We start from the raw sequence: 24,088 nt of genomic DNA, 5'->3' as shown, positions 1-24,088 counted from the left end.
TTCCAGTTTTACCATAACCAAAATTAAGTCTCTTTCAATAGTTACAACTTAAAAATTTAAACTTCTTAATAAAATGTATACAAATAAAACAAAAACACAGTTTTATTAAAATTTCCACCTATAATGTGAATTTTATTAATGTGAATACTAGTGTATCTGTTAAATTTAACATTTGATTAGACATATTAATACTATTTTACATATTTAAATTTCTTATATATTAATTTTATGCTTTTTCATCAAATTATTTCATTTTAGTGCAATCATTTATATTGGCCAATTATTAGATCCTTGAAACATACTTAATGCATTTGCAGTTGTTCAGTAAGCATGGACAGTGAGCTGGGTGCAAGAAATTGAAAATTATGACAATCTAGATAATAAATCATTACAGTTTGTAATGTTTAGTGAAATGTATATGTTCAAATTACTTAAAAAGCATTCATAAGAAATAGTTTACTTCCCTAAGTATATACCAAAGGGTATTATAGAAGAAACAATTCAGAGATAAAATATTGATAGGTGCATTGAAGTGTTTCATTATGCAATTTCATTGAGGATGGTTAACATTCATTTAAATTACAAACCAACAAAATTATGTGAACACTACTTTATCCAATTTTTAATAGGTAAGAAAGGATTATCTGTAAGCATGGAACTAATAAAACTAGTTGGATTACATTACATGACTCATTTGAAAACAGTATTTTATTCTGTAAGCTATATTTGAAGAGTGTATATATAACCTGAACTCCATTCAAGGGTAATAATGAATGATGTTATGAGTAAGTCTGAATGATTTGTGATTATGAAAAATATAATTAATTTTGTTATTTGGAATTTTCAGCATTATTAAGGATTACAATAATATAGAATTCTATTTATCATTATATATACATATATACACACATATATGTATATATCCTTGCACTCTCTTCCTCTCAAAACTCTCACTCATAACATTTTTCTCCTCTAATGATAGAAGATACAGTTGATTATGTTAAATACTATAATCAATTCACTTAAACAGTGTCATACTGCTTGATCTAGTTTAACATTCAGGAAAATAAATGAAAATTTGATTTTGTTATTATAATATCATTTTTATTATATGTAACATTGCACTCACCATCTCTATATTGTTTTTAGTATCATTTTAAAGAGAGACAAAAAGGATTCAAAATCTTGTCTCAAAATCCACGTGATCTTTTCATATTAATTTGCTTATAAATCTCTTACCCTTTGTGATGTACTGTGACCTATGTACTGTGTTCCTATTTTTTTCACCCAAGATAGGCATTGTTATTCACTCCCTTTATTTTCACGTTTATTTTTGGTTTACTTTCCCAATTGCCTGATGGAACAAAAATTGAAATGATTTTTATTAACTTTCAACGCTCAGCAGAACTGACACTTAATTGGCACTAAAAAAGCCATGCATATATAAACAAAAAAGAACATTGTTGAAATACAAAAATTAAAAATTTTTCAATTTTTTAAAATTTTTTAAAACTTGTGCAGTTAAGATTTAAATTTTACTTCTCTCTAGCATATATGAATCATTTTTATCAATATCATTCCCTGTACATATTTTACTCTTAAATATCTTCTTATCTAGTTGATTTCCAATTTAATAGCTGTTTTGGTATGCCTGCAATTTTTGTTTCAGAACAGGCCATGAAAACGCCAATTCTCGGGGCTGGAGTGATAGCACAGCTGGTTGGGCATTAGCCTTGTATGGAGCTGACCAGGGTTCTATTCCCAGCATCCCATATTGTTCCCCGAACACCGCCAGGAGTAATTTGTGAGTGCATGAGCCAGGAGTAACTCCTGTGCATTGCCGGGTGTGACCTCCCCTCCCCCCCGAAAAATGATCAATTTTCTGGAGTAATAGTACAGTCGGTAGGGCATTTGCCTTGTAAATAACTGATCCAGGTTCTATTCCTGCACCTCATAAGGTCCCTAGAATTTGCTAAGAGTGATCTATGAGCACAGAGGGAGAAGTCCACCCTAAGCATCACTGAATGTGGCCCTAACCCCCACCTCCACCTAAAAGGTAAAGTCTCACACTAAGTTCCAAAGAAATCAGCACAGGTCTCCGGGTAATGTGATTTTGTTTATATACCAAGTTATATAATAAAAGGAATTTTATTGTGGAATATAGTTTCTGAAAGTAAGTAAACAAATCAAGAGAAGGAGAAAATAAGAAAAGGAAATGATAAAGAGAAACCAGAACAGAAAAGCGAAAGTCTGCATTTGTCATAGTTCCCTAGATAGAGAGACTCTTCATTAGAATACAACAGATTTCAGTCCAAGCAGCCCTTTAAATGCTGCCTCCTTGAATGAATATGGAACAGATGTCATCCCAGATTTAAGAGTGCAATTTTTTGGAACATATGTTCTTCAAATGCCTCCATTTAGGTAAATATGCAATGATTTTTTTTTCTGAGAAAAATATCATTTATAAAAATGTACCCTGGTCATTTATAAAAATATACTCCAGTTCAGACGCATTTCCCTATTTCTTTTTTAAAAATTCAGTTGAAAATTGATTTTTATCACAATTCATCTAAAATTTCCTCAGAAGTTTCATTTTGTCTAATTTATTTTTGCATTTCATTATTTCCAATATCCTTGCATTTAGGTATCTAATATGCAAAAATAATAGTGAAAAGTGAGTATTTTATGTTTATTATCTGCTACACAAAAGTAGATAGTATCCACCAAAAAGTTAATATTAAATATACCTTTAAGTATTCAAAATATAATTCAAATATATAATTGATCACAAAATGCTAATTTCAAGTTTATAGAACTCTATTTCAATAGTAAAATAATTAATTTGCTAAATTTGTATAATATTTTTGCAAACTACTCATATATTTATACAGAGATGACCAGATAATTCAGGTAAAGATGAAATTTGATTTTTACTGAATTTGAGTTAATTTAAATTTGGTTTAATTTCATAATCATAAAATATCTCTTTTCCTCTTGTCTTATTCTTCTCTCTTTCCTCTTCAGTGTCTTATTATTGTTACACATTCATTGTGATTATTACATCTGTGACATCATATTTGTTTGTGGTAGTATTCCAGTTTTGATATTGAAATGGAAATTATAGAAATTAGAATTACATATTTTCTTTGTGATCTGAGTAAAACATTTACTTATATTAGCACATGTTGGTTGTTCACACACAAAAATATACTGTGTCTCCAAATAACTTTGCACTTTGTGGTTATCTGAAATTACCTAAAGTACTATAACACTAAGCATCATACAAGCTTAGATTTAAATTAAATGTGGAAAAAAATATTTTTAAAGTACATTAAAATTAATTTCTATTTAAAAATAATGCAAACTTTGAAATATAGTATACTTTAAGGAATTAAACTACCGAAAGTCCATTGAAACATATCATTTTAAAAATATTTTTGAGTTGTTATTACCATATTTAACTTTCAAAAACTTGGAAGGAAATATAAAAATATTTAAACCATAGGTCATAATGTTTAATATTGTTGAGTTAAATGAGGAAAGCTTTTGCTTTATGCAATAAAACTTTATTATTACTGGGTGAGAGAGTCAATAAAAGTGTAAAAATTTTTGTTTATTAAAATAACAGACATTATCTACTTCAATATAAACTGAAAATATTTGCAAGTTCAGTGATAACCAGATTCTTAGAATTTCACGGAGACTTAATTTTATTCAGCAGAGTACTATCTGAACCTCCTATATTTACTTTGTTGTAGATGCTTCATAACAAATTGTGTGTGAAAATTATCCAGTATTCCTCTTAGACTATGCATTCTATTTTTCTGACTCCAAAACCATTATATAAGACACTTCCCAGTAATTGAAATTCCCATGATCAATGTAAACTCTATTATATGTATGCTGCCTTTTCCAGTTTTCTATATACCTTTCCCTAATTTTCTCTTTTTATATTTTGCAAGAGATTAAATGGGTCTTGTTATTGATTCTGTACCACATTATAGAAATTCTAATACCATCTAATACCATACTTGTGTCTAAGTATGGAGCATGTTGTATTTGCAAGTTCAGAATAATCTTTAATTTACTTTATTTTTGTTTTATTTTTACTTACATAGAGTTGACATATATGACATGAAAGATTTCTATTTACATCATATATATATATATATTTCCAAACCTAAATAATTTAAGCCCATACGTTTCTTCTCTTTTTTATATTTCTCATTATATTACATAACAACAAAGATATAGTAGTTAAAGCAGTTTGGTATTGAAATTAAAACAAAAACAAAGAAGTAGAATAGAATGGGCTGGAGCGATAGCACAGTGGGTAGGGCGTTCGCCTTACAAGCGGCCAACATGGCCGACCCGAGTTCGATTCCTCTGCCCCTCTCGGAGAGCCCGGCAAGCTACCGAGAGTATTCGATATGCCAGACACAGTAGAATGAGATACCATAAATAATTCTTATGGTATATAGAAAACTAATATATGGTATATGGACAGAAAGTCTCTATAAGCATAAAGTGAAGAGAATCCGTTCAACAAATGGTATTGGAAAAACAAGAAGGTACATGAAAAGAATGAACCAAGAACCTTACCAACACATCATGCACAAAAAGTAAAGTTGATCAAAAACTTGTGTATTAAACCTGAAGCCATGCATGGTATTTGCTTCAATGTTTTCTTCGTCAACTCAAATCAATCAGTATGGAAAACACAATTAAAAGTAAACAAGTGGGAGCTGGAGAATAGCACGGTGGGTAGGACATTTGTCTTGAGACAGCTGATCAGGGTTTAGTTCAGGAATCATATATGTCTCTGAGCACAGCCAAGAATGATACCTGAGGTCAGAACCAGTGTAAGCCCTGAGCACTTCTGGGTATTGTTCCCAAGTCAAAATAAATAAACAGTTTCATAAACAAATGTATCTGCTACATCCAACTAACAGCAAAATAAAATTCCTCACATCACCCAACCCTCCCAACCTCCCCCCAAAACGTGTTACTGAATAGAAAATATTTTCACACACATCTGACAAGGGCTATTATTAAGGATATATAAAGCACTCATAAAACTAAAAAAACACAAATAAATAATCCCACTAATAAATAGACAGGCAAACATTTCTTTGAGGAAAGCATGTGAATTTTAACTGGGCCATTAATAAAAATAAAATGTATTATCTTTCATTGCTAGAAAAATGCAAATCAAAATATAATGAGGCACCACTTCCATACTGAGAGAATGGTGTGTACCAAAAAAAAAGCAACATAGAAACAAGTATAAGTGAAAGATAGAGTAAAGGATAACTTAATGCAGTGTAGTTGGGAATAGATAGTGCTCTAACTTGATTAAAAAAAACAGTATAAACAGCATGAACAGGGGCTGGAGCAATAGCCCAGCGGGTAGGGCATTTGCCTTGCATGCAGCTGACCCTGGTTCGATTCCCAGCATCTCATATGGTCCACCGGGCACCAGCAGGAGTAATTCCTGAGTGCCGAGCAAGGAGCAACCCAGAGCCAAAAAGAAAAAAAAATACAGCATGGACATTTCTGTAAGACTCACATAGATCTTCTATATGATCCCTGAATCCTATTCCTAGGTTTCTTTATGAGGAACACAAAAAATGCTTCTTAGAAATGATATGTAGATGCCTTATGCTCATATGGTGTTAATTATCACAATTAAGATTTGGAAATAACCTAAGTGCTCAAATATAGATGAATGGATAAAGAATATGTGATAAGCTAGATATAGCTAGGATACTAAATCAAGCCTGATGTCCAATCACAGAAGAGTGATAATGACGTTGGATGTAGTACATACACACACACACATACACACACACACACACACACACAAGTACTATGCAGTTTCATTAATAAAAAAATGCAATTCACTGCAATTTGGATGAAATTGGAGGAAATATGCTAAGTGAACCAGGGGAAAAAAAACAAGGGCAAACATGAGTGATTTTACATATCATTAGTAGATTGCATAAAAGAACAAGGGAATGCAAGGTACAAAAGGTAGGTAACCCTCCATCCTAGATTATAGAAATTGGAAAGAAATGCTCAGGGAAGGAGAGAAATTGAGAAAGGAAGGAAGAAGAGGCAGATGGAAGGTAACCAAGGCAAGAATCAGAGGCTCTGTCATATTGGTGGAAAAGAGATGTGATATATCTATATATCTAAATCACAGATCCATAAAATCTATATAAAAGGAAAACAAGCTACAACAACCAACTTAAAAATGTACCTGTGGTGTGGATGGAACCTGAGGACTTTAGTGGAGGGAAGATAACGCTGGTGGTGGGATTAATTGATTCTGTCATATACTGCATGACAAACTCTATATTGGACATGGGGCCTGAATAAAGTACTTTATTGGTTAAAAATTTAAAGGTGTGATGTGTCATGAAGTACATGAAATGCTACTTGAGCTATTATAGAAAGTTCTTTTTGTTTTTGATTTATCATGTACAAAGCTGGTGAGAGTCATACTAACTAAAATAAATAAAATGAAGGAAAATAACACATGATCTAACATGTGATGATGGGATACATAGGTGATGTGTATGTGGCTTTGCACCATATTGCATATATATATATATATATATATGTGTGTGTGTGTGTGTGTGCGTGTGTGTACATATATATAATTTGTATTTGTTTTGGCAGTGATTAAACCAAGGGTTTTATATATGGAAGGTAAGTATTGTACAGATGAGCTGGATCAACAGTTCCCAATATTTAGTACACAAGGAAATCAAGCAAACAATGCCCAGTGTAAATAAACCCTGAGATTCTGAACACAAAAATGAACTTACCAAAGTGTGTGTGTGCCATGACAAGGGTTTGGGGTAGTAGAACCCACTGCACTATAGTGGAGTGACATTGGCATTTTAAAGAGGGACATACCATGGTAACATTATAGTCCCAAAACATATAAATGTATATAGACTTGTAAACAAACATTGCCTTAATAAAAATAAATACACTGTTTAAAATTAAGTACTGATGTTTAAGTTTAGTCTGTCATTACTAAACATCTTAAAGAGTTGCAGTCTCTTTCCCAGCAAATGCTATAAAATAAACAAACTTATAAGCAAGCTTCAATAAATACGGATGGTACAAATTTTAGATGTAAAATGTATTTCTAATGCAAAGCAGAGATTAACTAATTCTTGTCTTGAACATATACTGACTTTATATTATGGACTGTTTTCTAATCCTTTACTATTGTTGTTACTCTTCCCTAAATAATTTCAAACTTAGGTAATTTTCTTTTAAATTATAGAATGGAATTTTCATATAATATTGTTGCAATATAAGAGAGACTATCATTCTCATACGTTTAATTTGAAACAGCAATTTACAACACTAGATACGACAAACACATATGTATTAGAAATAGCCACCAAAACTTTGCATACTGATCAAACAGGCTGAGCTTATCTAGATGTTGTAGTAATTAAATAAGGCCTTAGAAACTGAAGAAACTTATTTTTATTTGACAAATTGAGTACCAGATAAATGAACCATGGTAAAAGGAGAGAGAGAGAGACAGAGAGAGAGAGGGATTTCTGGGTGTGTAAATCCGGATAATGATTTTTTTGTATAATGAATATATTTCTTTCACCAATAGATTCGGTAAAATATGCAAAAATAGTATGTAATCATTTATTTTGGATAAAATTGGAACATGAATAGAATAATAACAAGTATTTGACACAAATAATGCAATATGATAATGTGTTATCAGCTGATCCATCAATATGGGCAGCTGGTGCTCATTCCAGCTGGTTTTTTTAAAGCAGTGATGGAGAATAAAATTCAGATTTGTCCAATTATTTCAGAAAAGTCCAAAAATCATAATTTTGATGACACATTTTACTAATTTAATTCCTTCTTCCATTTATCAAGTTGTCTAAATAAATATACTTTAAAGCTAAATTTCCACATTTGCACAATCTCAAATTCCTGATGTTCAATACAACAGTTGGGGTGAAAGTTCAAATCTATGTATCATGTGTCTTGGTTCTATTTGTGTGCGTGGAATCATTATTTTTATGCATACATTAAACTTGTATTTGTGACTGACATAAAGGAAAGTGTTTCATTGTATTAACTATTCAGTCTTTCAAGACATTTAAGATATGATCATACCGAGATGAACTAATTAATTGCTGAAACACATCATCAAAATTCCCATCATCAAATTTCCTACTTTCAATTGACAATTTACCTTTAAAATGTAATAAGGCCCATTTATATACATTTTTGAGTAAAAAACTTGGCAGAAATATAAAACTTGTGACTTTTATTTCTTTAAAAAACAACAATAAGCTAAACAAACAAGCAAAGACAAGCAGAATATTTTTCTTAGTATCCCACTAGCATCTCCTGTGCTCTGACAGGAACTGGGTGTCAGAACAAAATCTCAGTCAACCTCAGGAAAGAGGATGATTTTATGTACTCTTAACAAGAAGCTAAAAGAAGGTAGCATTGGTTTTTGAATTCTGTTTGCCTTAAAGCTGGAAGGCCTTTGAGGAGACTTGAGGCAGGAAGGGTCTTATTTAAAATAAATGCAGAACTTTATAGAGCCTAAGGGCATTGTCAGTTAAGCTTTAAAGAAAAGCAATTCAATTGTTTTAAGGATTAAGGAAAGAAACCCCAAATTAAAGTGCAGGAAAATACAGCTCAGCAATCTTATCACCTTGATGGCACCTGTCATCAGTATTAGGTCTATAATATCAGGACGATATGGCTAAGGATACTTATAGTTAGAATGTTGAGGATACCACCTAGAGGAAAGTTACAGTAAAATGAAGAAAGTAAGAGATATATTGAAGTATGAATTATACATTGGACTAAAATTTTATCACACACAGACACACAAACACATATATTATATGTGTGTATGTCATATAAAGATCTGAAAATGTGAATATGAGCATGAACTCCAGCATCAAAATCAGACTGGAACTGTAAATTCATAAATATCCAAAGCGAATTAAAATAAAAATAAACTCACATTTTCAAATAGAACTTGTATCTATGAGAGTAGTTCTCCTTAATATTTTTATCTTAAACTATCAGATAGCAACAACCTCTAAAACTAAACTCCCCTTATATCTTTGTCAGAGATTAAATTGTTTCTTATGGTTTTCTGAGTACATCTAATACAACAAAATTTTAAAAGCACACATGATTATACATTCAGTGATTCAATCGGTGACTTGTTTAGATATTTTGTAATACCAAGGACCAAATGCGGGATTAAATCACGTGAGGCTTGTGCTCTGCGACTGTGCCATATCCCAAGTCTACCTATTTGGAGGGTGGTGAGAGAGTCCAACTGGTGGTGCTCAGGGATTACTCCAGTCTCAACACTCAGAGATCACTCATGGCTGTGCTGGACCATATGTGGTGCCAGGGATCAAACTCAAGCTGGCCGTGTGTAAAGCAAGTGCCCTGACCACTGAATTAACTCTCTGTCCCATAAATTCATCTATTTTCATATTTTACTTTCCTAGAGGTTGTAAAAATTTTTAGCCCTTTTTACCCATTCCGTGAAGTAGATGGTGGTCCGATCCTGTTTGGAATTTGGGGACAATAGTGACATTGGTCAGGCAAAACCATTGATTGAATATGATGTGGTCAATTTCATTGTGGAACTGTCCACGAGGAGACACCCATGTCTAATGTTTAGATTTGGCTTTCTGGAAGTGTGAATTACCATGGATGGTCTTAGTCAACATGATGATCTCAGACAGCCTTTCACCCTGTTTGTTTCATTGTAGGCCATTGGTCCCAATGTGGAGTTCTTCGGCTGGTCTTCTTGGTCCTACCATGGCAGCAAAATCACCGACAATGATCTTGTAGAAGGCGTGGTCTTCTTTATAGAACCTCTCCAGCTCCCTGTAGTATTACTCAGTTTCTTCATCATAATTGGATGTTGGTGCATAGACAATGAAGATAGAAACTACTGGAAGTGCGCCACATCTATTCAATTGTAATCATCTAATTTAGGTTATAAGCCCTTGAATGAATCAATGCACATGGCCAAGTTCATGTTGACATGGACACTGACACAAAAGATGCCTCTTTTGTTGCATGTTCCAAGGAACAGTTATTCTCCAGTGTTGAAAAAATGGCATCATGAGTTGATGTCTTCTCCTCTCTGTCAGACCAATGATGTCGAACTTGATCTTCCATGCTTGCACCATCACATCATCGATGGATGCATCCGATACCAGCATGCCTGCATTGAAAGTACAGACAGTCATTTTAGTCCTTCTTTGTTTTGGCAGCCTAGTTTGGCCCTGAAATTTTATCAGCCTCTCCTTCCTCCCAGAATGACCACCAACTGGGAGCTCTTCGGCACTATTGTGGCAACATGGGAAGATGCCATTGTTGACAACATTGATGAAGAATCTGATCGACTGGTTCAGCACCTCCATGATTGTGCAAGGAATGCTGAGAGAGAGAAAGCCACAAAGAGTCATTCTGAATAGGACTGGCAGAACACTAAATGAAGGACAACCATGGGAGCAAGCCAGGTTCGAGACACCCATCATCAAAAACTCTCCAGCTCATTCACCAATGTGACTTGGTGCGGGTTGCAGGCAACCACAAGTGAACATCTGAGCTCACAAAGCAGTGGAGAGAAGCCATCAAGAAAGACCTCAAAGAGAGAAGAGCAGCACTGCTGGTCAATGTAGCAGAAGCAAGGAAAAGTATTCACAACGCCCGCCTATCCTTCGCCACCTACAAGACCAAAATGACTGCCCACCAATGTCCTGATGCATTTATCACATCTTCCAGATATGAAATGGAGAAGATTATCCATGACTTCTACTCAGATCTCATCAATAGTTAAATCCACGTGCACGAATACCATATTCCGCAGGATGGATATGTCGTTTCCAAAGTTCTCCCTTCCAAAATCTGACATGCCATATCATGAGTAAAGAAGTGAACGGCACTCGGCTCAGACAAGGTCAGACCGGAACACCTAAATGATCTTCCATCAGTACTCATCAATGCACTGGCTTGGCTTTTCACATGCTACCTGTCTGAATGAAAGGTTCCATCCCAGTGGAAAACCAGAAAGACCGTTCTACTGTACAAGAAGGGAGACATCCATGATATTGGCCTGATCTGCCTGTTGTCTGTCATCTACAAGTTATTCACTCGAGTCATCCTGAATAGGATTGGCAGAACACTAGACGAAGGACAACCATGGGAGCAAGTCAGGTTCCAAATAGGATTCAGCACGATTGACCATATACACATTGTAACCAAGATCATTGAGGTTTCTCGGAGTGCAAGATGCTGCTCTGTCTAACGTTCATTTATTTAAAGAAGGCCTTTGATTCTGTTGAGTCTGAAGCAGTCATTAAAATCCTAGACAAACAGGAGTTCAAACTCAATACATCAGGATCCTTCATGAGCTGTATTATGGATTCACTTACAGGATCTCACCATTGTACAAGGAAGTGATCACCAACGTCAAGAGATGGGCTTGACAAGGTGATACCATTTCACCGAACCTCTTCAGTGCCACCCTCAAGAATGTCATGCGACAACTGGAATAGGAAGTAATGGGAGTGAAAATAGACGGTCGGCAACTACACCAACTCCACTTCGCTGAGGACTTCATTCTAGTAACACCAAACATTAGGCAAGCAGCACAAGTGCTGGCTGACTTCGACCTTGAGTGTGGAAAGGTTGGACTAAAGCTGAATCTCACGAAGACAAAGTTTATGAGAAACAGCCTCGTTCCTGATGTTCTATTCACTCTCAGTGTAATTAACATCTCTGAATGCAACAGTTATGTGTACGTAGGTCAAGAAGTTAACACGACGAATGACCTGCACCTGAGTTGCACTGGAGGAAAATAGCAGCTCGGGATGCCTTCAAAAGCGTCGAAGAAATAGCTAAGAGGACAAAGAACCTCTGGCTCTGGGTACATCACTTCGATTCCACTGTTTTTCCTGCTTTAACATAAACCTCAGAGACCTGGGCCCTACGAAAACTGGATGGGAACACTATTCGGGTCTCCCAAGGAGAATTCGAAAGAGCTGTGCTTGAAGTATCATGCTTCACTCAAGTGAGAGAAAGAATCTGGAGTTTTGACCTCTGTCAACAGCCAAAGATTAGGAATGCTGTCTCATTTGCCACAGTGTCGAAAATTAAACGGGCTGGACACGTAATGCGATTTGGAGATGACCGCTGGACTAGAGCCATTACCGACTGGATTCCACAGGACGTCAAAAGATCTTGTGGAGCCTATCTACATGATGGTTAGACGTCTTCATCAAGACCCTGAATGATCGGTTTGAGGCTATTCTTGTTCCTAGATCGAGCAGACGCCATTGGGCTACACTAGCACACAACAGGAATGGATGGAGACATTACTGGTGCCTGCTTTAGCAAATCAATGAGTAATGGGATGTCAAGTGATCAAGTGACTTTCCTAGTGAAAGTTACCTAAAGCCCGAATTATAAAGTGACTAAAATGAAAAAAGGTCATCGGATCCCTCCACACTTATAAGAAGCAAGGTAAAATACCAATTTCGTCACAAATACAGTGTTTTCACTTAAAAGATAGAATCTAACTCAGTGATGACAGAGAAAATATTTATAGATAGCCAAGGAATTAAAGTGAGCCTTTATCACATGGCTGACACTATTGAAGAAAGTGGTTTGTGCTGTACCTAGGAGTGTTAACAATTTCAAGTGAGAGTGGTAAAAGTGTGGGACCTGGTTGTTGCACTTAATTTTTCAATTAATTTCTACTTATGTGTCCTAAACATTCAACTTTAAGCTATGGAATTCTAAGACATGGGGGATTAAGGTAATGAAGTCCGGCTTATTTTTCATTTCTTCTAACATTGTAAAACATGCCTTACTTAGTTTATACCTTTGTGTATATTATATATACTATGCATATACATATATTATATATGTATGCTTACACTATGCATGTACATATATATGTTTGTATATATATATACTATATATGTATGTGCTATGCATATGCATATATATAGTTCTATGTATGTTTTCATCATTTAAAATATTTAGCACCATGATTAACAGTACTATTACTGGTAGGATTTCATGGGTACAACATTTAAACACCACTGCTATTGTCCCGATTTCCCAGACGTTTCATTCTACTTCCAGCCCCAAGTCATTCCCTTATTGTCTTCTTCTGCCTTATGGTAAGTTCAGTTTTCAGACCAATTCTCAGATTTTCTTTCTTTTGGATTCTTATTTCCTTTATGGTTTTTTAAATAGTTCTTATATAAGAGACATATTTTTATCTTTCAATTAAAAATTAAGCTTATCAAATATATTATTTGATATCCTCATGCAATTATTACCCTTACAATCAAAATTATTTTTCTATTATTTGCTTTTATCTCCCCCACATGGCAAGCTACCCGTGATGTATTTGATATGCCAAAAACAGTAACAACAAGTCTCACAATTTGTTGTGAAACATTTCTCGTGCCCACTCAAGCAAATCGATGAACAACAGGAGGATAGTGCAGTGCAGTGCAGTGCTTTTATTAAATTTTATTTTTGTTTGTTTGGCAGATGCACATAGCCAATTTAGGATCTTATTCTTGGTTTTAAGCTCATGAGTGACCCCTGGCTGTGCTTGGGAGTATTGGTGCTATACTGGGGATCCAGCCAGGTTTGTCTACATGCAAGATATGTGTCTTATGACCTACATTATAAAGACCCACCTCCATAGATCCATAGATAATATTTTTAAGTTTAAATGTCACCTCCTGAGAGTTATATTTCATAATAAATATGTAACCTAATAAAGTATTTTCAATTACAACCATTTATTTTTCTGGATTTTGGTGTACTCATAAAGTACATTTTCTCAATATAACTTACTATATACTAATAAATTCTATAAAAAGCTAACTTAATTGGTGCATCTTATCCAATAGATTTTGGTGGGCATAGATTAGAAATATCTAATTCCATTCTTTTCTCTAGTACTTATAAAATGCACTATATTTTGGTAGAAATTAATGAATATTTGCCAATGTAAATTATTTTTATTAATCTTATCAAACTGAATTTTATCTCTTGCTATCAGGATATTGTTTACAATATCATTTTGTTTGTTTACTTGGAAGCTATTCCCAGCAATGCTAAAGGGTTACTCTTGGATCTCAGGAATCATTCCCAGAGAGCTCAGGGTAACATATGGCATGCTAGGAATTCAACCTGAGCTGACTATATGTAAGGCAAGTGCTCTACCCATTGTACTATCTCTCTGGATACTCAGACAGAATATTTACTCAAAAAAGAAACAACAAGGACCACAGAGATAGTACAATTGGTAGGGTTTCTACCTTGCCGTGTGCAACATCAACCACATTTTTATATCTAGTTTACTGTATGATTCCCAAAGCACCACCAGAAGTAATACTCAAGTGAAGAGCCAGGAGTAACACCTGAGCATCACTGGGTATGGCCCCCAAAAAGAACAAAAATAAAAGCCAGCCAAAACTTAAAGGTATGACTTATGTATTGTATACTTTATAATGAATATGAATCCTTTGTATGATGGTCAAATTATTCCTCCCTGTTCCCTCATACACCCATTCTGATTTGCGTTACCTCTAACAAACAATTTACTCATTTTTTAAATTTTTATAATCAACCTCAAACCAAATTAGATATAATGTGAGTCTTAGTATTATTAAATCCAGTGACCCTCATGTTCATGGAGCACAGGCATGTCATCTTGGGAGATGACCTAGTTTGAGTAGGTTTAAACAACATTTGAAAATGCATCATGTTTTATCTTAAAATGTAGACCAGTCCCTTATTCCTTTTATTTTGCTGTATATAACTTGTCTTTAAGTTAGGGAACAGTTGTATACTTGCCGCATCAAGGGCAAGTAGGTTTGAAAACACATTGAGGATTTTTCTTTTACTACTTCTTTTATTTGGTTATTTCTTTTGCCAAAGAGGTGCAAAATAACTTCCAGGAATATATTCTCACTCAGTATGTAAATTTACCTGAGATAGTGACTGAATTCAGATGAATATAAGCCTATGCACCTGGTATCTGAAATTGTGTAGGCAGCATAGAAGAAACATGTTTGAAATACACAGTGCCAGCTGCTAGATTGTGGAAAATTTATCCAGTCATCAGATGTGTAAAATTGCAAGTAATGTTTTGATTTTATTGATACATAGTAAAAATAAAGTTCTCACCTGTCAGTTATACTTGAAAATATAGAATATATATGTATATATACACACAGATGTGTGTGCAGTAAATTTCCCTATTGTAGAAAACAGAAATAATATGCTTTTAGGGTAAAAATAAGCCGTAAATTGACCTGTATATGAGATAAAATTTAACAGATTTCTATAAGTCATGTGTATCATTTATTAGTAATTAAAATGAAAATTAAGTTTCTTAGTAAACTCTCAGGACCATAAACTTTAACTGTCGCTTTTTCATAATTTTAAATTAATATTGAGAGTTATTAAACTAAGCACATGCATATGTAATTCTTTAGAAAAAACTATGAAATTAAAGGTAGAAAACAGAAGTTGTCTTGCAAAACTTTCATTATGTCTCTACCAAAACCTATAAAGTTAATTGTCAAAATTTAAGGAAGAAACTTTTGTAAATGATTATTTATAAAGAGACTGACCAATAAAAACTGTTTTCATTTTTCTTAACTTAAAAACTTGCTCCATCAAGAAGTAAAATCACTGTATCACTGTCTTCCCATTGTTCATTGATTTGCTTGAGCGGGCCCAGTAACATTGTGAGACTTGTTACTGTGTTTGGCATATTGAATACCTCACAGGGAGCTTGCCAGGCTTTGCCATGTGGGCGAGATACTCTCGGTAGCTTGCCGGGCTTTCCAAGAGGGGCGGAGGAATCGAACTCGGGTCCGCCATGTTGGCAGCATGCAAGGCAAACGCCCCACCTGCTGTGCTATCGCTCCAGCGGAACAAGAAGTAAAATATATAGCAAAAACATTTGCAGAAAAAATGCAAATATATGATAGATTTAGGTAGGGTACTTACTTAAAAATAAACTACCAGTCTAAGTACTGTAGCACTGTCCACCCGTTGTTCATCAATTTGCTCTAGCGGGCACCAGTAACATCTCCATTGTGAGACTTGTTATCACTGTGTTTGGCATATCGAATACATAACGGATAGCTTGCCTGACTTTGCCGTGTGGTCAAGATAGTCTCGTTAGCTTGCCAGACTCTCTGAGAGGGGCAGAGGAATCAAACCGGGTCGGCTGCATACAAGGTAAATGCACTATCACTCCAGCTCTATATGTTGAAAATTTGGTACTCTCTTGTTCACTTTTGTTAGTTAATAAAATGTATACTGTATTCCCAAATTTTAAATGCACAGAAATATTCTATTAAACAGTATGCACTTTAAGGTTGTGACTTGGAAGCAATTGTGTTTCCATACACCAACAACCAATATTTTCTCAAGCCTTTGTAGCAGCATTTGCTCTGTTAATCACTCTTTTCTCTTGGGCATATTTCCTTCATTTGACTTCAGGGAACACAACTCTAATGACTTTCTCCAAATGTACCCTAAGTACTTTTCTTTTCTATTTATATCCAGTTCCTTTGAGATTTTAGAAAATCTCAGGCTCAGATGAATGACATTAAAATAGACAGCGTTTGGGGCTTGAGCGATTGTGCATGGGTAGGGTGCTTTCTGCACATGTAAGCAGCTCGGGTTTCGTCCGTGGCACTCCTCAAGCCTCTTAGAAGGGAGTGCATGCTTGAGCACCATCACATGTGACACCAAAATATACAGAAAGAAGTATTTTGAAAAACGCTAATAGCCTCTCCTCCAACTATGAATCTCCAATATTCCATTTCTTACCCTACAGTTCCTTGTGAGCAGCCCTGGAGGTTTCAAATTAAAATATCACCAAACTGAAAACCTAGTTGTTGTTGTTGTTGTTTTGTTTGTTTGTTTTTGTCAAAACTAAGCTTTTGCAAGTCTCCGTCACCAAATAATGGCAATTTCTCCATACATTTTTCTTGCCTTATTCAGCACCCACCCACACCCACCCCACACCCTCCCACACAGACACATGTGTGTATGAGAACACCAGTTTTTATTTCTTTACATTTAGAAACTGATCTTTAATATTTTTTCTTGTAATAGTCTTCCTGTAAATGTACAGATTACTAAGAACTTACCTAAATGTGTTCTTCGTTCAATCACCTTCGAAAAGAAACTCATAAAATCTTCAGATTTTGTAATGAATATGCTACCTACAAATACTTAACACTATTTAATATAACGTGCTATGTTCATTTATATGGCATTTTTCCTTTATACATTTATATTTCGATGTTGTCAACTCCTATTAAAGGTGTTCTATAACTGCTTGATCACTACTGATTTTTTTTAAAATTTGTATTAGTGAAACATCATGAGGTACACTTGTAGACGTACAAATTTTTGTGCTTGGGTTTCAGTTATACAACGATCCAGTACCCATGCATCCACTAGTGCCCATTCTCCATCATTTACATTTTATAAAAATTTTTGTTAGTGAAACACCAGGAGGCACAGTTGTAGATTTACAAATATTTGTGCTTGGGTTTCAATTGTACAATGACCAAACATCCATCCCTCCATCAGTACCCATTCTCCACTACCACAGGTCCCAGTGTCCCTCCCACCCCTGTACCCCCGTCCCACCCTGTCTATGTGGCAGGACATTCCCTTTGTTCTCTCTCTCTCTTTTGGGTGTTGTGGTCTGCAAAAGAGGCATTGAGTGGCAATCATGTTTGAGCTATAGTCTACTTCCAGCATGCTTCTCCCATCCTGGGAGGACCCTCCGAACACGCTTTATTTGGTGCTTACCTTTCTCTATCTGAGCTCCATTTTCTCTAGATTGTGTGGCTGGGCTCCAAGCCATGGAGCAAAACTCCTGGTAATAATCTCGGCAACTCTTGGGTGTTAGTCTCCTATTTTGTTACTTTATGTTCCCCAGATGAATGCAATCTTTCGAAGTCTATCCCTCTCTTTCTGACTCATTTCGCTTAACATGATACTTTCCATGTAGTACCACTTATACGTAAATTTCATGACTTCATCTTTTCTAACAGCTACATAGTACTCCATTGTGTAGATGTACCAAAGTTTTTTAACCAGTCATCTGTTCTTGGGCACTGAGTTTTTTCCAGATTCTGGCTATTGTAAAAAGTACTACAATGAACAAAAAAGTGCAGATGTCACTTCAACTCTACTTTATTGACTCTCCGGGGTATATTCCTAGGAGTGGTATTCCAGGATCAAATGGGAGCTCAATTTCTAATTTTTTGAGAATTGTCCATACTGTTTTCCAAAAGGGCTGAACCAGTCGGCATTCCAACCAGCAGTGAAAGAGGGTCCCTTTCTCACCACATACGTGCCAGCACTGATTGCTTTTGTTCTTTTGGATGTGGGCCAGTCTCTGTGGTGTGAAATGATATCTCATCATTGTTTTGATCTGTATCTCCTTGATGATTAATGATATAGAGCATTTTCTCATGTGCCTTTTAGCCATTCGGATTTCTTCTTTGAGAAAGTTTCTGTTCATTTTGTCGCCCCATTTTTTGATGGGGTGGATGTTTTCTTCTTGTGGAATTCAACCAGCACTTCGTATATCCTTGATATCAATCCCTTGTCGGATGTGTATTCGGCGAATATCCTTTCCCATTTTTTAGACTCTCTTTGTATTTTGGTCACTCTTTCTTTTGAGGTGCAGAAGCTTCTTAGTTTAAGATAGTCCCATTTATCTATCTCTGTTTTCACTTGCTTGGCCAGTGGCATGACATCTTTGAAGATACCATTAGCTTCAATATCATGGAGGGTTTTGCCAGCTTTGTCTTCAATGTACCTTATGAATTCCAGTCTGATGTTGAAGTCTTTTAATCCATTTTGATCTTACTTTTGTACATAGTGTTAGGCAGAGATCTGAGTCCACTTTTTTGCATGTAGCCTTCCAGTTTTGCCAGAATAAATTGCTAAAGAGGCTTTCCTTGCTCCACTTCACTTTTCTTGCCCCCTTATCAAAGATTATATGATCATATGCTTGAGGGGAGATGTCAGTATATTCAACCCTGTTCCATTGGTCTACAGCTCTGCCTTTGTTCCAGTACCATGCTGTTTTAATTATTACTGCTTTGTAGTAGAGTTTGAAGTTAGGGAGGTTGATTCCTCCCATTTTCTTTTTCCCAAGGATTGCTTTAGCTATTCGTGGGGGCTTATTGTTCCATATAAATTTCAGGAGTGTTTGCTCCATTTCTTTGAAGAATGCCATGGGTATCGTAATAGGGATCGCATTGAATTTGTACAGTGCTTTGGGAAGTATTGCCATTTTGATAATGGTAATTCTCCCCATCCATGAACAGGGGATATTTTTCCATTTCCTTGTGTCCTGAAGTAGCGTTCTGTAATTTTCCTTGTACAGGTCATCTACTTCCTTAGTTAAGTTGATTCCTAGGTACTTGATTTTCTGGATCACAATTGTGAACGGGAATGTTTTCTTTCTTCTCTATCACTATTTGCATAGGAAAGCCATGAACTTTTGGGTATTGATTTTATAGCCTGCAACTTTGCTATACACGTCTACTGTTTCTAGGAGTTTCATGGTAGAGGTTTTAAGGTTCTCTAAGTATAGTATCATATCATCTGCGAATAGTGAGAGTTTGATTTCTTCCTTTCCTACCTGGATGCCCTTAATATCTTTTTCTTGCCTAATTGCCATTGGCAGTACTTCCAGTACTATATTGAACAGTAGTGGAGAGGGTGGGCATCTGTGTCTCGTTCCTGATCTTAGGGGGAAGGCTCTCAGTTTTTCCCCATTGAGGATGACACTTACTGAAAGCTCTCAGTTTTTCCCCATTGAGGATGATGCTTGCTGTGGTAGGTGGTTTTAACTATATTGAGGAAAGCCCCCTCTATCCCCATTTTGGCGAAGGTTTTCATCATAAATGGGTGCTGGATCTTGTCAAATGCTTTCTATGCATCTATTGATAATATCATATGATTTTTATCTTTTCTTTTGTTGATATGATGGATTATGTTGATTGATTTCCGAATGTTAAACCATCCTGCATTCCCTGGATGAATCCCACTTGGTCATTGTGTATGATCTTTTTGATGAGTTGTTAAATTCTATTTGCTAGTATTTTGTTGAGAATCTTTGCATCCGTGTCCATCAGGGATATCGGCCTGTAGTTTTATTTTCTTGTTGTGTCTTTGTTTCCTTTTGGTATTAGGGAGATATGGGCTTCATAGAAACTGTTTGGGAGAGTTTCTGTTTTTTCAATTTCTTGGAAAAGCTTGAGAAGAACTGGCAATAAATCCTCATTAAATGCTTGGAAAAATTCGCTAGTGAATCCATGTGGACCTGGGCTTTTGTTTTTGGGAGGACTTTTGATTACAGTTTAAATTTCCTTGATGTTAATAGGTCTATTCAGATATTCTAGATCTCCTTGATTCAGTTTTGGGAGATTATAGAAATCCAGGAATTTTTCCATTTCTTCTAGGTTCTCTTGTTCCGTGGCATACAGACTTTCAAAGTCTGATGATCCTTTGAATTTCTTTGGTTTCTGTTGTGATACTCCCATTCTTACTTCTGATTCGATTTATCAGGGTTCTCTCTCTCTCCGTTTCTTTGTGAGTGTTGCTATTGGTTTATCTATCTTATTTATTTTCTCGAAGAACCAGCTCTTGGTTTCATTGATCTTTCGGATTGTTTCTTTTGTTTCCATGTCGTTGATTTCTGCTCTAAGTTTTATGATCTCTTTCCTTCTGCCCAATTTGGGCTCTTTCTGTTGATCCTTTTCTAAGATCTTGAGCTGTGAAGTCAAGTTGTTTATGTGCATCTTTTCTCTACTGAATTTTTAATATGAAGACTTATGTTTAGCACACAGACTCACAATAAATCATTTCTGTGTGGATAGTATGGATTTAAAACTATCTTCTTCTGATCTTCCTCAGGATGTTTTTTACTATGCAATTAAAATATCTCTATTTTTAAAAAGTTGAGGATTTCTTAGAGCTTCTATATTGAATGAATCACAGTAAGCAATATATTCCATTTATGTAAAATATACAATGCTGATAAATTCTAAAAATTTGCATGTAAAACTTCTGACTGTGAAATCTAAACAGCAATTCTGGAAAATTAAATACATTGAACAATATACATCAGATCATTTTGTCCAGGCACAGCATATACAAAATATCTCAAAATAGATGTGTGTTCAGATCCCAGATGCATGCAAATTCAATTGTGAGCCCCTGATCTCTTTATAGCTAAAAGAAACGCCACTCTCAGTATCCGTTCAATGATACCTGAGAGTTTGTGTAACCAAAAAAGGGCAAAATTTAAGATTCAGTCCAGTTTTTTTTCCCCAGGTTGACATATAGGATTGTCAATTGGATATCTCAGAGGAAATTTGCATTCAATGTGTGCCGAAAGTAGACTATAGACCTATAGACAGAACACGATGGCCATTCAATACCTCTATTGCAAACTCCAACAACAAAAGGAGGGAGAACGAAAGGGATTGCCCTGCCACAGAGGTGGATTGGGGTGTGGGGGTGGGTGATGGGGTGGGGGTGGTGGGAAAGATTTTGGAAACATTAGTGGAGGAAAATGGGCACTGATGGAGGGATGTGTAAACGATTATTGTGTGACTGAAATACAAAAATTCATAAGTTTGTAATTATACATCACAGTGATTCACTAATAAAAAAAATCTCAAAACTTTAAAAAAATTGTTTTACTTAGCAGATCTTCATATGGTTTGCAGCTATACCTGTTTTAACAAAATAAAAAATACAAACACTGACTAGGTGCTTCTGAAAGCAAGTGTATGTCCTTTGGCTTATTTCACCTGAGTTTCTGGTTAAAGTGCTAATGCACAAGAATTGCCGATTTTGATGTGTATCACTAGTCCTCTATGTTACATAATTAACCCAAGAATGATTTTTTTCATAGCAAAGATATTTGATTTATATATTTTATTTTGAATTTAAGATATATAGGGACTTTAATTGGCTTTAATTTGCTTATTAGACATGAACTCTAGATTTTCTTTGCAGGGGACGAATCTTAGGCAGTGTAAGTTAGGTCAACAAGGGCACCCTCAGGGTCTCGGGTTCCAAGGGATTATAGGTTCCAGGTATCAAACTGGGGTAGCCCATATGCAAGGTGCATGCCTTAATTCCAGGCCCTATTGATAATGAATTTATTACTGCATAATCCAAGAAAACATGACATCAAATTATTTGTAATTCTTTCTTTCTGATTCTTTGTTCCTTTTGGCATTTAGCATGTAACTCATTAAGGCCTATATACCTATTAAAGATATTTTATAATGTTTTAGTTGCTAGATTTATAACATGCAATACCCTTCCGTCTTTTCAAATGATACTATGAAATCTAAAGTATTGCAATAAAGCTAAATAACTCTTTATATTCCCTAAACACTAAATGCATTGAAAAAGAAACCCTTGGAAAATGCTTCAACAGTTTCATATCACCATGTGTTGTATAAAATGATTTAAAATTATTGAAACACTTTATTTTTCTTAAATGATTTATTTTAGAATTAAATGGAAGTGCAGTTGAGAATATATTCATTACTGAGAAAATATTACAAAAATAATTTTAGCCATAGTGTTAGAATTTGAAGTAAGGAATGTACAGGAAACCTGCTTTGATGCATAAGTCCAGGATATATTTTGGTAATATGTTGGTTTTAGAATAAAAGGTAGAGTCATTAAAATTTTCCATGATATTTCGTATAAAGATATTTTCTAGTCATTTAGTAGTGGAGAAAAATATGTTACAAAATTTTTCTTCTGAAAATATGAACACAGATCAATAGTGGCACTGATCTATCTTTAAGAATTTAAGAGTTGGGCATGTTTAATATTATAGCATTTAATGAAGATTCATAACATTTCTATTGAAATGCCAAGATTCTCTTAAATAAAACAATGTAAATGTTATTCTACAATTGTGAAGTAGGTGGGGTGTATTCTGTTTGAATTGAAGGTTATTCTAAACCACATAGTAGTTGGATTCAGAAAAATTTCACCTCAATTAACCAAAATTGACAGACCCAAATACAAGATTTTTATATTAAAACTTAATTTTGTAGAATTGGAGACTCAGTGAAACAATAAGTCAAACAAACACTGTTTATAGATGATACTGTCATAGCTGATGCAGCCAGTCAGGTTCTTGTCCTTAAATTGTTAAGATGGAAAGAAAAGAGCTAAAAAGAACATAGTCGAATTCAAAAGAGATACTATTTAAGGGAAGAGAATGGAAGCCAGAGAACCTTCCAGAATGTGGGAGAGGTCTCCTAAAAGAGATTCCAGAGAAAGGTCAGAGCCCTTCTCCTTTCGGTTCATACCTGGTTTTTGTGTTGGTTTAGCAAATGCAAATTTCTTTGTTATGTTCCATGGATGTGGACCATTATATAGGAAACAAGGATTCTGAGATGATTATCTTCTGGAGTCTAGATCTGGCCAGGCCAAGGCAATACATGTCATCAATACCCCTTAGTACACCCTCCTGACATTCCCTAGTGACATTTCATACCATGTTGATGATTTCCTTTCTTATCATGATAACGTTAATCTTTCCCTGTTCATTCCTGTTATTCCTATCAATATGATAATATACTTAGAAAATCTAAAGATTCTGCAAAAAGTAAATAAAATCCTAGAAACAATAAAGCTGTATTATAAAGTGTCAGTCACTATTTACGAGGGGTGATTAAGCCTGAGAATCTGTGAAGCTGGGCAATGCAGGTCACTTTGGTACTTCGACACACAAAGGTCCCTTCGATGCGATCCTAGCCTGCTTTCGGGTACTAACTTCCTCCGAGGAAATGATGCGTCCCCATGCCATGAGTACAAATGTGAACCTGTCTTTATGAAATATCTACTATGACTGAAGGGGACAGACATCAAAGAACCCAAAATACCACATGAGGAAATAAATCCCCCAATTTGG

Source organism: Sorex fumeus, unplaced genomic scaffold (genome assembly GCF_029834395.1).
Source record: "Sorex fumeus unplaced genomic scaffold, SorFum_2.1 ptg000008l, whole genome shotgun sequence".
Taxonomy (NCBI): Eukaryota; Metazoa; Chordata; class Mammalia; order Eulipotyphla; family Soricidae; genus Sorex; species Sorex fumeus.
This window is presented reverse-complemented; position numbering follows the sequence as displayed.